Below are 12490 nucleotides of genomic sequence, written 5' to 3'. Positions count from 1 at the left end.
GACTGAGACAGAGAGAGAAAGAGATGAAGACTTTGGTTCGAGATAGGGAAAATGAGAAGGAAAATTTCCCTCTTTTTTTTTTTCACTTGCCGCTTTTTTTTTAACTTGTCGCGTGTGTGACTTTACTCATTAACTTTATATATACAATAACTCTTTTTAAATAGTATTATAATGATGTGTTATGGTAATGGGTGTTTGGTGTAGTGTGTATATATTTGTGATAAATTGGCGAGACCACATTATTATGTGGATATATTTGTAATCTGTGACTCGAGACGATCTGAGTGAGAGGATTAGCGAAAAAGTCACGGCGGGGATTTATACCCGGCTCGGGACGAGCCTAGGGGTATTTATGGGAATTTAGAGAATATCTTGGGATCTATTTTGATATTGAGGAATATAATTGGTGATTAGCTAGGTGTCGGGAAGTAAGCGGTAAATATTAGAGACACTTGAGGAATTAGCGGGAATTGGGTGTAATGACCAAAGTGCCCCTAGATTGATTTAAAGGCTTAGGAATTATGGGAGGGAAAATTGGTCATTTGGCTTATAAGGGATAAGTATTATTAGGCTTTATGCCTTATTGGAATGTGTAGAAGGTAGTAGAGGTCTGAAGGAAAGAAAAGAAAGAAAAGAAAGAAAAGAAGGAAAAGGAAAGAAGGGAAAAGCAAGGCAATTTTCAAGAACAGTTTGGGTCTTCTCCATCAATTTCTTCAGGAGATTTTGGGCTAAAATACAAAGGAGCTTTAGGCTAAGACTGTGTACTTGGGATCTTGATCAGGGTGGGGAAACTAGCCAAGGTTGTTCATCATTTGAGGTAAGGTTTAGGGCTGCTTTTAAGTTTCTGGTTCTAATGTAAACATGGATTTTGAGCTCAGTTTTGGTGGGAATTCTAGGGAATTGAGGCTGAAGCTTTGAGGAGGGGAAGGCTAAGCAAGTGTGGGAGATAGCTTAGGTTGAGCTCATCCATCAAAGGTAAGAAACTCTAGCTTCAAGCTTTGTGATTTCTGTGGTTTTTCTGAGATTTTGAGCTCTAGGTTCAGCCATGGTGGATTTTGTGTTTTGGGGTGCATGTGGTTAAATTTCTTGTGGTTGGGACTTATGGGATGTGTTGAGGATGTTGGGAGGCTTGCTTTGAAGTTTGGTTTAGGTTTGGTTGAGTTTTGAGAAGGTTTGGCTCGGGAAAATTCGAAGGAGAAAAAGCTATGTTGGGCTGTGCTGTGACTAGCGCTACAACGCTAGTCACTGGGCGCTACAACGCTAGGTCCCAAAGTTCCAGAGCCTTTTTGCTCTGTTTTTAGTGCTATAGCGCTCTCCTTAGGGCGCTGTAGCGCTACCTTGTTTCCAGAAAGGGGTTTTTTGGTTATTTCTTAGGGTTTTTTCTCGGGGGCTCGGGGTTTGATTCCACCACCCCGTTTGGTGGAATTAGGGCTTCCCGAGGGCTCGGGATTGGTTCGAGGCTAGGCTTTGGATTTGAGGTTTGGTGATGATTCTGATCTATGGCTGTGACTAGGTGTAGGCTAGGGCTCAGACAGGATTGTGCTTGAGGATCAAATTGAACAAAGCTAGCGAATCTAAAGGTAAGAAAACTACACCCAGTTATGTGTTTGTGATGGGACTAAGAGTTCCCTGTATTTGTATGATGTCATAGATGGTATTATGCCATGGGACATGTGATAAACGACCTAAGGATGCTGTAAACAACACTTGTGCATAGGGCGCGGCTCAGCCACTGGTAGCTGAGGATAGCTTAATACTCACTGAGCTCGGTTTAAGCGGGCCGGAGTCAGTGAGATAGATAGAGGGTGCGACCTAAGGGCGTTAACCATAGTTATCATATGTGAATTGATTAATGATGTGAGATGATGTACTTGGTATGCTGAATACTTGAACAACATGAATGTCTAAACTGTTGAGCATATGCTTATACTGTGTGAGTTATCTGGTTATTTGATTAATGATTATGCTCTGCTATTGTGTTTTCTTGCTGGGCCTTGGCTCATGGGTGCTACGTGGTGCAAGTAAAGGCAAGGGAAAGTTGGACCAGTCCTGAGATGGGGAGCTTCGGGGCTGAATGTACATAACCAGCTGATCGGTCGCCACAGCCGAGGAGTGGAACAGGACGAGAAAAGCCTATTTGTCTGTTTTGCCTTAGAGTGGCTAGCAACTGTATTTAAATCTTGAATCTTTTGTAAACGGTCTTTAACTTTACTACTTTTGGGAGCCCATGTAAAAAGAATGGTTGTTTATAAGAAATGAAGCTTTTGAGACCAAAATCTTTTAACCCTAGTTCTATTATAGTTTCAGTGACACGTTTTGAGTTAAATGACTTGATTAGCAAGTCTTGCACCTTTATAAACACACAGTGTAACGGTCTTGGCTACCCAGGACGTTACAACTTGGTATCAGAGCGTCCTAGGTTTAAGGGTTCCTGAAGACTGGCTGGACATGTACATTCACTGCGAAAGACAAGCTCGACTCAGGGTTTGGTAATTGTGTATACATGACTATATGTTTAAATGATCTGAATGAGATATGCTATTGATATCTGTTTGATTAATAGGGAGCATGAGATACTGATAGGGCCTGGCCCTTGACTATTGCATGATGATATTGAGGCGTGCTTATCAGCATTGCCATGCATGTGAATGAATATATGGATGAATATTTGGATAAACTGTTATATTTTGATTGCTTGTAAATGCTTGGAGTTCTAATGGTGGATCATGAAAGGATTATTACCCTGTCATCATAGTCTGACTGTCGAGTCGTTGATTGTAGATTGGCTTGGATAATTATGCGTCCAAGAAAATCTACGCGACTAGCTGGCATCAGGTCTGAGACTAGAGATGATGACCAGGGCCAGACCCCTCCGCCAGTCCCTGAGAACTGGCAGCAGCTTATGGCTGACATGCAAGCACGTCTACAGAGGCAGGATGAACAGATCTGAATTCTGCGACAGCAGGCTCCATCAGGGAGTGCTGCCCCAATTGTGCCACCTGCAGTGGTACCAGTTGTACAACCAGTAGAGGTCTGGAACAAATGGGAGCCGTTGTATAAGCTGTTCAGGAAACAGCAGTCCCTGATCATTGAGGAAGGGCCTAATCCACTGAAAGCTGAACAATGGATGACCATGATTACTACCATTCTGGATTTTATGAGGGTAGAGGGACATGACAGAGTGGCCTGTGCCACATATATGCTGAGAGAGGATGCCCGAATCTGGTGGGAGGTGGCATCACAGACCAGAGATGTTACTACTTTGACTTGGGAAGGATTCAAGGACCTATCAAGTCAGAAGTACTATAATGTTGCCATCAGGGCAGTGAAGGTAAATGAGTTCGTAGGGCTGGTTCAGGGCAGCAGGACGTCCGAGTTGAGGGTGGCCCTGTGAGTCTCGGTAGCGTTGTCGATAACATACTCATCAGAATGAGTAGAAATCAACAGGTGCTCCTGAGTGGGAGCTGGTTTCTTCGGAGCTGGGCCAAAGGTTGGAAGGATTCGGACAACAGGAGGCGGAGAAGGAGCATCTGCCGTAGGAATCTCAACCTGGGGAGTGGAGGTCGCAACAAGAGGAGCTGGAGGAGGAGTCACCTCGGTCCTTTTAGGGACTTTAGCAGGTTGACTAGTCTTCTGTGAGGCTCTCGGGCACTTGCTATGCTTGACCCCCGCGCCACTGTTAAGCATATTCTCGAGGTCGGAATCCATAGTGCTTGCATAACCAAATTACATTAGAAAATGAGCTTAAAAATGCTAAAGAAGGCGTTAGGCAGACAGTTAAAGAAACACAAAGACAAGTGATGAGAAAACTAACTGGAACTCTCCCCCGGGCTTGTGCTCGACGACCAGTTAATTCCCCTATCTTCAAAGGAGGCTAAGGGATTCCCTTCCCTATATGTGGAAGTCAACCTCGAAAGGTCCCTATAGTCGTTTGTCCCGTATTGGACGGCTATTCCATCCCAAACTTCATTCAGATTATACATTGTGTCGTATTTCCCTAGCTATCTATCGAACCTATGGACCCTATCATCTACCCAAGACCATACATAAAAGTTGTCCCTATCATCTGGGCATAAGATCAGGGTGTCTGGTTTATGCTTAAGGAGGGAAGGAGACCACAAGGCCGAGCTAAGAATGACCTTACCTCTGTCACTCGAGATCGAGGCCTTGTCATTGGCATCATTCCCCAAACACGGACTCTTGCGACGGTGAGCTGGAGATCGTGCTTTCGAGCTTCACCTCGGAGGAAGCATATTAGTGGGGAGTGGCACATGCTCCCACTTGGTGTACTTCCGGTAGGCGGTATCATCTGTTGACTGGTCTTGCTCCAGAAGACCACAGGCTCGAAGCTTATCTTCATGAAGAAGATAAGACAGGAAGCGCCTACCGTATGGAAGCTGGAGCAAAGCTTCTTTGTGCTCCTTCATCACGTCCGTGGGGGTAGGGCGGTGATAGTTGGCTGAAGAATTGAATACATTCTGATTAGTTCGAGCCTAAGTGAAAGTCGAGCATGGAAGGAAAGGGCATCATATACTTACGGATTCGTCTGAACGAGTAATATTTTGAGGGAGCCAGGCCGTCTGTCCAAAAGAATGCCAACTTGAAGTTAGAAGGATGGTTGGGCATGTCCTCGAAGATCTTCTTCTCCCTGGGATAGCTCGATAAGTAGTAGAAGCCATCTCCTCCCCGAGCTCGGGAGGGGTTGCTTTCAGACAAAAGAGATACAGGATCTCCCTTGGTGAAGGTCCTTCCCACTTCAATTTGTGGTATAGTGACCTTAGGGCTGACAAGACCCTGTATGAGTTGCTCTAGAGTTGGAAGGGCGCGAGCCCAACAAAATCCAGAAAGTCCTTAAAAAAGGACTTCAAGGGCAATAAGGCCCCTGCCTTCATATGCTCGTGGCTCCAAGTTGCGAGCTTCAGCTTATGGTCGGGACGACCATCTCCCAGGGCATAGCAGCTTCGTTTATTGGAGGCCAGAGCTTGGCACCTCAGCGAGCCTGACAATCCTAGCCCGTGGCGCGCTAGGATGTTGGTGATTTTTCCTAACGAAGAAACCGAGCTCCAATAATGCTCAGCCTCGAAGAATTCCCCCCTCGAGGTGGGAATGGTAGACGGCTGTGAGGTGGATGGATGACTTGATGATTCTTGCATCAGTGAGAATTTGAGGTCGCTCGACTTGAAAGCAACCGTTACTTTGAGCTTGGGATCGAGAGGCATTGGTCTAAGCTCGGGATTCAGATCTGGATAAATCGCAACCCAGAGTTTCTTCCTTTTTCGTTCTTCAACCTTGTTGATCTAATGTCGAAAATGGGCTTGAATATCTTCTTGCTCGCACCTCACTTTGTACTCGCGATCAGCTGTTGGTTTCGAGTGAAGGGAGATTCTGGACTTGGAGTTGTTGTGCGAGCACTGACCCCCACCGTTGCTCAAGATTTTACGTCATCTAGCAAGAAAGAAAAGGGTGAGGGCCAGGCACACAAGAAATCAAGAAATAAAGAATAAAGATCAAGATGGTTCGAGCTTGAATGCTCGAAACCATGGAATAAGCCCGATCAAAAGAATGAGATCAAGCTCGAACGAAACCTGAGCTATTGAAAGAGTTAGGCTTCGAGTGTGTATTTGACACGAAGGGGGAAAAGTGGATTTATTTATGAGAATCCCAAATTTTCAGGGAAAAGTTGGCGGTTACTCAAAAAGGTGATAATTTTGGGAAACGTGCAATTAAAAAACCCTAATTCCATACCCCTTTTCTTGGTCTACATGTGTAACGACCCAAATTCGCTAATAGGGCTTAAGGGCCTTGATTATTGTGCCTAGAGGGCATAATGGGAATTATGCGTGATTTTAATGAGTAAGATGCATGATTATGATTTAAAGCATGTTATGGCTATTTGAATATTTGAGATGCATGACTATGTGTATTAGTATGCATGTAGGCCCTGATTAGGTTAGAAGGGCATAATCGTAATTTTGGCCATTATGGGCATAACTGCTTTGATATATGTGATAATTGTCGAGACCACATTATTATGTGGATATATATGTGATCTGTGACTCGAGACGGTCCTAGTGAGCAGTATAGCGAAAAAGTCATGGCGGGGATTTATACTCGGCTCGGGGTGAGCCTAGGGGTATAAATGGGAATTTAATGAGTATATTGGAGTCTATTTTGACATCGAGGAATATAATTGGAGATTAATTAGGTATTGGGAATTAAGCGGGAAATATTAGAGACACTCGAGGAGTTAGCGGGAATTGGGTAGAATGACTAAAATGCCCTAAGTGGATTAAAGGGTTAGAAATAAATGGGAGGGCATTAAGGTCATTTGGCTTTCTAAAGATGGGAATTACTGAGGCTTTATGTTAGTGGAAATTGTAGAAAAGTATAGAAGTCTGAGGAAAGAAAGAAAGGAAGAAAAATAAAGGGAGAAAACAGAGAGAGTTTTCTAAGGTCGGTTTATGCTTCCTTCACCAGTTTCTTGAGGATTTCTGGAGCAAAGCTCAGAGGAGAGCTGGGATAGGCTGAGCATCAAGGATCCTAAGATAGGTTTGAGGAATTGGCAGAGGTTTAGCAAGAACGTACCAACACTTGAGGTAAAATTCTGTAAGTTTCTTCAGTTCTGGTTTTGGTTCTTAGCTAAGATATCTAAGCTGTGTTGATGGGGAAATTTTAGGAGAGTTGGAGCCAAGGGTTGAGGAAGAGCAAGCCAAGGAGGTCTAGAGGCAACTTGAGGTCAAAATTCCACCAAAGGTATAAACTCTAAGCTTCTAACTTTGATGTTTAACTGGTTTCTGCTGAGTTTTAATGTCTAGAAGTGGCTATGGTGAATTTTGAGTTTGGGGATGCATGTGCTTGAGTTCTAGGTATTTGGGGTGCTTGGGATGAGTGGAGTATGTTCATAAGGTTGTTTTTTGAGTTTGGTAAAGGTTTGGAAAGGTTTTGGTTGAGTTTGGTTCGAGGAAATCGCAGGAAGGGAAAACTGTTGTTTATCTGTCTGTGACTAGCACTACAACGCTAGCCTTTGGGCGCTGTAGCGCTAGGCCAAGCTTGCTGAGGGGATTTTGCTTCTGTTTGTAGTGCTGTAGTGCCCTCCCATGAGCGCTGTAGCGCTACCTTGTCTTCTGAAGGGGATTTTAGGGTTGTTTGCAAGGGTTTTAGACCAAGGGTTTGGGGTTTGATTCCACCACCTTGTTTGGTGGAACTAGGACTTCCCGGGGGCTCGGGATTGGCCCCGAGGCTAGGTTTTGGACTTGAGGTTTGATGATGACTTTGGCCTATGATTGTGTCTAGGTGAGCGCTAGGGCTCGAGAGGGATCGTGCTCAAGGAGTCAAGTGATCAGAGCTAGCAAATCGAAAGGTAAGAAAACTGCACCCGGTTATATGATTGTAGTGGGACTAAGTGCTCCCGATACTTGTATTATGTCAATGATGGTATTATGCCATGGGACATGTGATAGCGGCCTAAGGGTGCCATACACAACATTTGCGCACAGGGCGCGGCTTGGCCACTGGTAGCCGAGGACAGCTTAATATTCACTAAGCTCGGTTTAAGCGGGCCGGAGTCAGTGGGATAACAGAGGGAGCAGCCTGAGGGCGCTAGCCCTAGTTATCATTTGTGATCTGATATTTGATATGAGTTTATATGTTTAGTATGTTGAATACTTGATTATACTGAATGATTATATGGTTGAGAACATGTGATGCGATATGTGATATTGATTTGGCAGTTGATTGCTTATGCTCTGCTGTTGTGTTTTCTTGCTGGGCCTTGGATCACGGGTGCTTCGTGGTGCAGGTAAAGGCAAGAGCAAGCTGGACCAATCCTGAGATGGAGAGATACGGGGTTGAATGTACATAGCCAGCTGTTCGATCACCATGGTCGAGGAGTGGATCAGGACAGGGTTTGCCTAATTGTCTGTTTTGCCTTAATATGGCTTGATGTTATACTTAAACCTTATGACTTTTGTAAACAGTCTTTAAACTTATTATTTTTGGGATCCCGTGAAAACAGACAATGTCTCTTAATGAAAAATGTGGCTTTTGTGACCAAACATTTTAACCCTAGTTCCTTTATAGTTTCAATAGCACGTTTTTAATTAAATGACTTGATTAGCAAGTCCAGCACTTTATAAACACACAGTGTAACGGTCTTGGTTATCCAGGGCGTTACAACATTATATGCTATCCAAAATTTAAATAACACAGTAAAAGAGCCATATTTGCATCTTTTACGCAAAATCTGGGTTTGGAACACATAATATTAGAAGAGCCTAAGAGCTACACAGTATCGACTAAAATATTCTAGTGCTAAACTAGTAAATGTGCCTACAGTGCAACAACAATAAAAACGTGCATGGAGAAAAAATTTGTATAAGCATATAAGGTCAAGAACAGAAACTTACACAATGAAGCTGGTGGATATTGAGAGATTGATGACCGGAGGAGTGGCTGCAAGAATGATCTCATGGAGTCGAACAAGCCAAAGTTGTTTTGTTTTCTCGGTCTGGAAAACATGCAAGAGTGGAACAGACTTTGGGTTCTGGTTTCTATTCTTTTTTCTCTCTAAAAGCTTGAAGGCGAAGGTAAAGACGAAGAAGATGACAAGCTATATATATGCGTAAGTCCCACAAGGAGACCAAAGATTGGGCTAATCTGAGCCGTTAACTAGATTTCGTATCTGATCCGACGATCAGGTATAAATGAAGTGATGGCGACATAAAGCTGGCAGGCGAACAGACGTGCACATGGTACAAAAGGCACTCAAGTGCTCTGATCACTCAATCCTTGGCTGACGCATGTCCACACTCGAGTGCAATTAATGGTACAGTTTCCAAGGAAGACAGTTCAAAATTTTCCTTCTCATAGGATTCGAACTAATACTTTTGAGGGGGCAAAATGTTACACCCTAATTTTGAGCATGGGAAGTTATGACCCCGAAATCTAGGCTTGTTAGGTGTAAGCTCAAAATATACACGATCGTCATATGAACCTTCAGTCGGACGGCTTTGTTGTAAATAACGACCTCGAAAAATCTTGAGGATGTATAGCCTTGAATATGCTCTGAGCTCGCAAATAGCACGGCCTGACATTTGAATATATCCCTGAACCATCCCTTGCCTTCCGAGATGGTTCAAGCTCATAATGTGTGAGTTCGAATGTGGCGACATCGTCAATGATTACTTGTTCCAAGCGTAAATTAGATGACGAGTTCGTGATCGACTGATAGTCTCGGAGATGTAATGAATCTCGTATTTGAATTAATCAGTTACATGTGAATAAATTTATTGTTGTACAATCCCGATGTTTAAGGGATACTATTTAAATTGTTATCCGATCCCACATTTTATGGAACGTTTCCGTAGACATAGGAAATAATGCATTAAATAGCATTATGTTAATTGATTCCCAGAATATCTTCCCGAAATATGTGGGAATAAATTCTGTAACCTCCTTTATAAATAGAGAAGGAAACTCCATTTGTAAGGGACCGATTTCTGATTTCTTGAGAGAAAGCTCTGGGCAGCTCTTCTCTGAATAGTTTCCAGAAAACTCTCAAGTGTTAATAACATAAACTCGTGGACTAGGCAGATTTAACTGCTGAACTACGTAAAAATCTCCTGCATTCATCTTTTTTCATTTCCTCTAATATTTTCTTGTTTAATTGCTCTACATCTTAAGTTGTCGAAAAACGGCGTCAACACTCTTCTTCTTTTTCACATTTGATTTTGCTTTTTAAATTTGTTTTTGCACTTTAGTTGTAATTTTTTTTCTTCCATCCCTAACTTTAACCGGTTACCATCACGAGTTGTTTAGGTTTTTTGTTCAAATCTATTTGTTTTCTTCAGACATGTTTAAGTAACCAGGTACTATGGTGACTAATTATTTTTATTTATATTTGATTTTTTTTTAGATTTAGTTGTAACTAGTTACAATAACATTCAATTTAGATTTTTTTTTTTTAGATCTGATTTTCTTACCAGGTCTAGATAAGCAATCAGTTACCATCGTAACTGTTTTTTTTTTTTTTTTTTTTCAGATTTGATTTTTTTTTCAAACCTAGTTGTAATCAGTTACGATTATGATCATTTTAGATTTTTTTGTTTGAATCCAATTTGTTTTCAAGTCTGGCTAGGTAATGGTTACCATCCCAACTAGTTTTTTTTCAAACCTAATTGTAACTAGTTACCTTCACGATCAATTTAGTATATTTTTTTCATATCAGTTTTTTTCTCCAAATCTCACTAAGTAACCAGTTATAATTCAGCTGGTATTTTGATAATAGTACATTACTAAAAACTCGAAATGATTTTTATAGTTGTAACCAGTTACTACAACACCAGTTAAAAAATAAAAATGATTTTTAGAGATATAACCAGTTACCACACATCACTAAAAAAATTGACAATGGAAAATGATCACTACCACAAAAAAAAAAAAAAATTAATTGTTCTGATAGTGGTAACTGGTTACAGCAGAGAAAATGTTGATTGAAGAAGATAAAAAATAGAAGAAAATAAGAAAACAAAACGTTTTTCAATATCTGAACAAAAAATAAATTAAAAATAATGCCAACAATTATTGAAATGACCTCAAAAAATTCAAAATTAGCCAAAATAATATTATATAATTAAATATATGGTAAAACTAATAAATTATTACGAGAAGACAAATCCCATAAAAAAAATAAGAAAACATAAAATACCATATAAAATGCACACACACAAAAATGCCATATTTATCAAAGTTTAGAAAATTTTCCCATATTTCATGTAAATTCCTCTAATTTATTCATTCATTTTTTTTTATATTGACTCTCTTGTATTTTTTAATTCAATTTTACTATCCTCATGCCATATTATCGACTTAATATATATGGGGCACTCTTAATAGTTATTACCCATAGATGATTACTTTAGTATTAACTCTTTGATTAAGATCCAATTATCCATATTTATAGTTGTTAATTAGTATTTCTATAAATAATTTTTGACATTTTCAAACTTTTGGAAGGGCTATGTTGGTCATATATTTATTAAATTAAAGAATTGAAAAAAATCTTATTTAAGATTGTTGACGCGGTTCTTCGCCAACAGGTAATTAAGAGAAGAAGAGAAAGGGATTAGTGTTAAATGTAGAACCGTAACGGATATATGATCTTAGAGAATGAAAGAGGTGACTCAAGACACGTTTTTTAAGTGGTTCAAAGGTTAAAATCCTTCTACTCCACTAGTCCATATTATTGATATATACTGGGTATTTGATTACAGAGTATTTCTTACAAGAGATCATTCCACCAACCCCTTATCAACTCCCAGGGTCTCCATATTTATAGGAGAAGGCACCTGGAAGTTGGTAAGAAGGTCATCCCATGACCTTTCTACCTATCATATCAATTCTGCGAAATTCATGATTAATTCCTAAACTTGACACATAAGTGTGGTCAAATCGATAGGTAAGGAGATAATGGGCCGCACGGCCTAACCCAGTCGTGGGTGTCTGAATACGCACGTTCTTGCTGCGTGTCTGAGAAGTCAGAGGGATATCAGACACGTGATGTCAGATATATGCACGTTTACCTTGCGTGTGTTGACTTCACAAAGGGTCATAGCCTCCATATCCAGCTCGTACCACGAGCTTCATACTTGACTCGGCCTTCGGCCTTCAGAGTCCCTGCTCCAGTCTTGGGTAATGAAGGCGAGCCCTTGGGGCTTCCTCGAGCTAATAAGGCACGACCTTACGACAGAAGCTCCGACCTTGGGGGCATCCATGAGATAATCATGATTAGTCCCGCAGCTCGGCTTGCTAATCAGCCCGTGGGAAAATCAAGGCATACATCTTCCCCCCAAACTCCTGCTCGTGGTATACTACGTCGTATATAAGACCACAGTAGGGGCTTTTAGACTTCCCCATGAACTCTTCGTATTCCACTTCCTACGTAGGCGCCTAATACGTGGAACATCGTGGTTGGTGACGGTACGTCTTACGAGAACCGCATTTAATGGCCTAGCCTATTCCCAGCCGTTGTTTCGTATTTCGAGTGGAGGGCCTCGGATCTCTCATCAGGGCCATCCAACGGCCCTCTACACGTGATCCTTCACGTATATAAAAAGGGGTGGCCACCCTACGCATGGGCCACCCTTTCATTAGAAATTTTCCAACTTCTCTCCTTCTTCTCTCTTCATTTCAGAAGAACAAACCCTCTTCTCTGTGACTGCTACTCTCAGCGTTCAAGAAGCTCAGGCGCATGGATTTCTTCGAAGCTTTGGAAGCCAATACACCGACGGAGCTTTTACCAAGGCGATACCTTCATCCACCTCCCAGCCGAACACTGTAAGTTTCCTGACCATGTGCGTTTTGAAAATATATGTCATTGTAGCTTAGGTAAAATTTTTACTGTAGCCACATGCAAGGGTTTACTGGGTTTTGTGGATACAGAGGGTGAAAGCCCTTTTAGGTTAGGGTATCTTTGCTGTAGGAAATCACTTAA

Source organism: Humulus lupulus, chromosome 5, assembly GCF_963169125.1.
Source record: "Humulus lupulus chromosome 5, drHumLupu1.1, whole genome shotgun sequence".
NCBI lineage: Eukaryota > Viridiplantae > Streptophyta > Magnoliopsida > Rosales > Cannabaceae > Humulus > Humulus lupulus.
The sequence above is the reverse complement of the archived record's forward strand: the minus strand, read 5'-3'. Positions refer to the sequence as shown.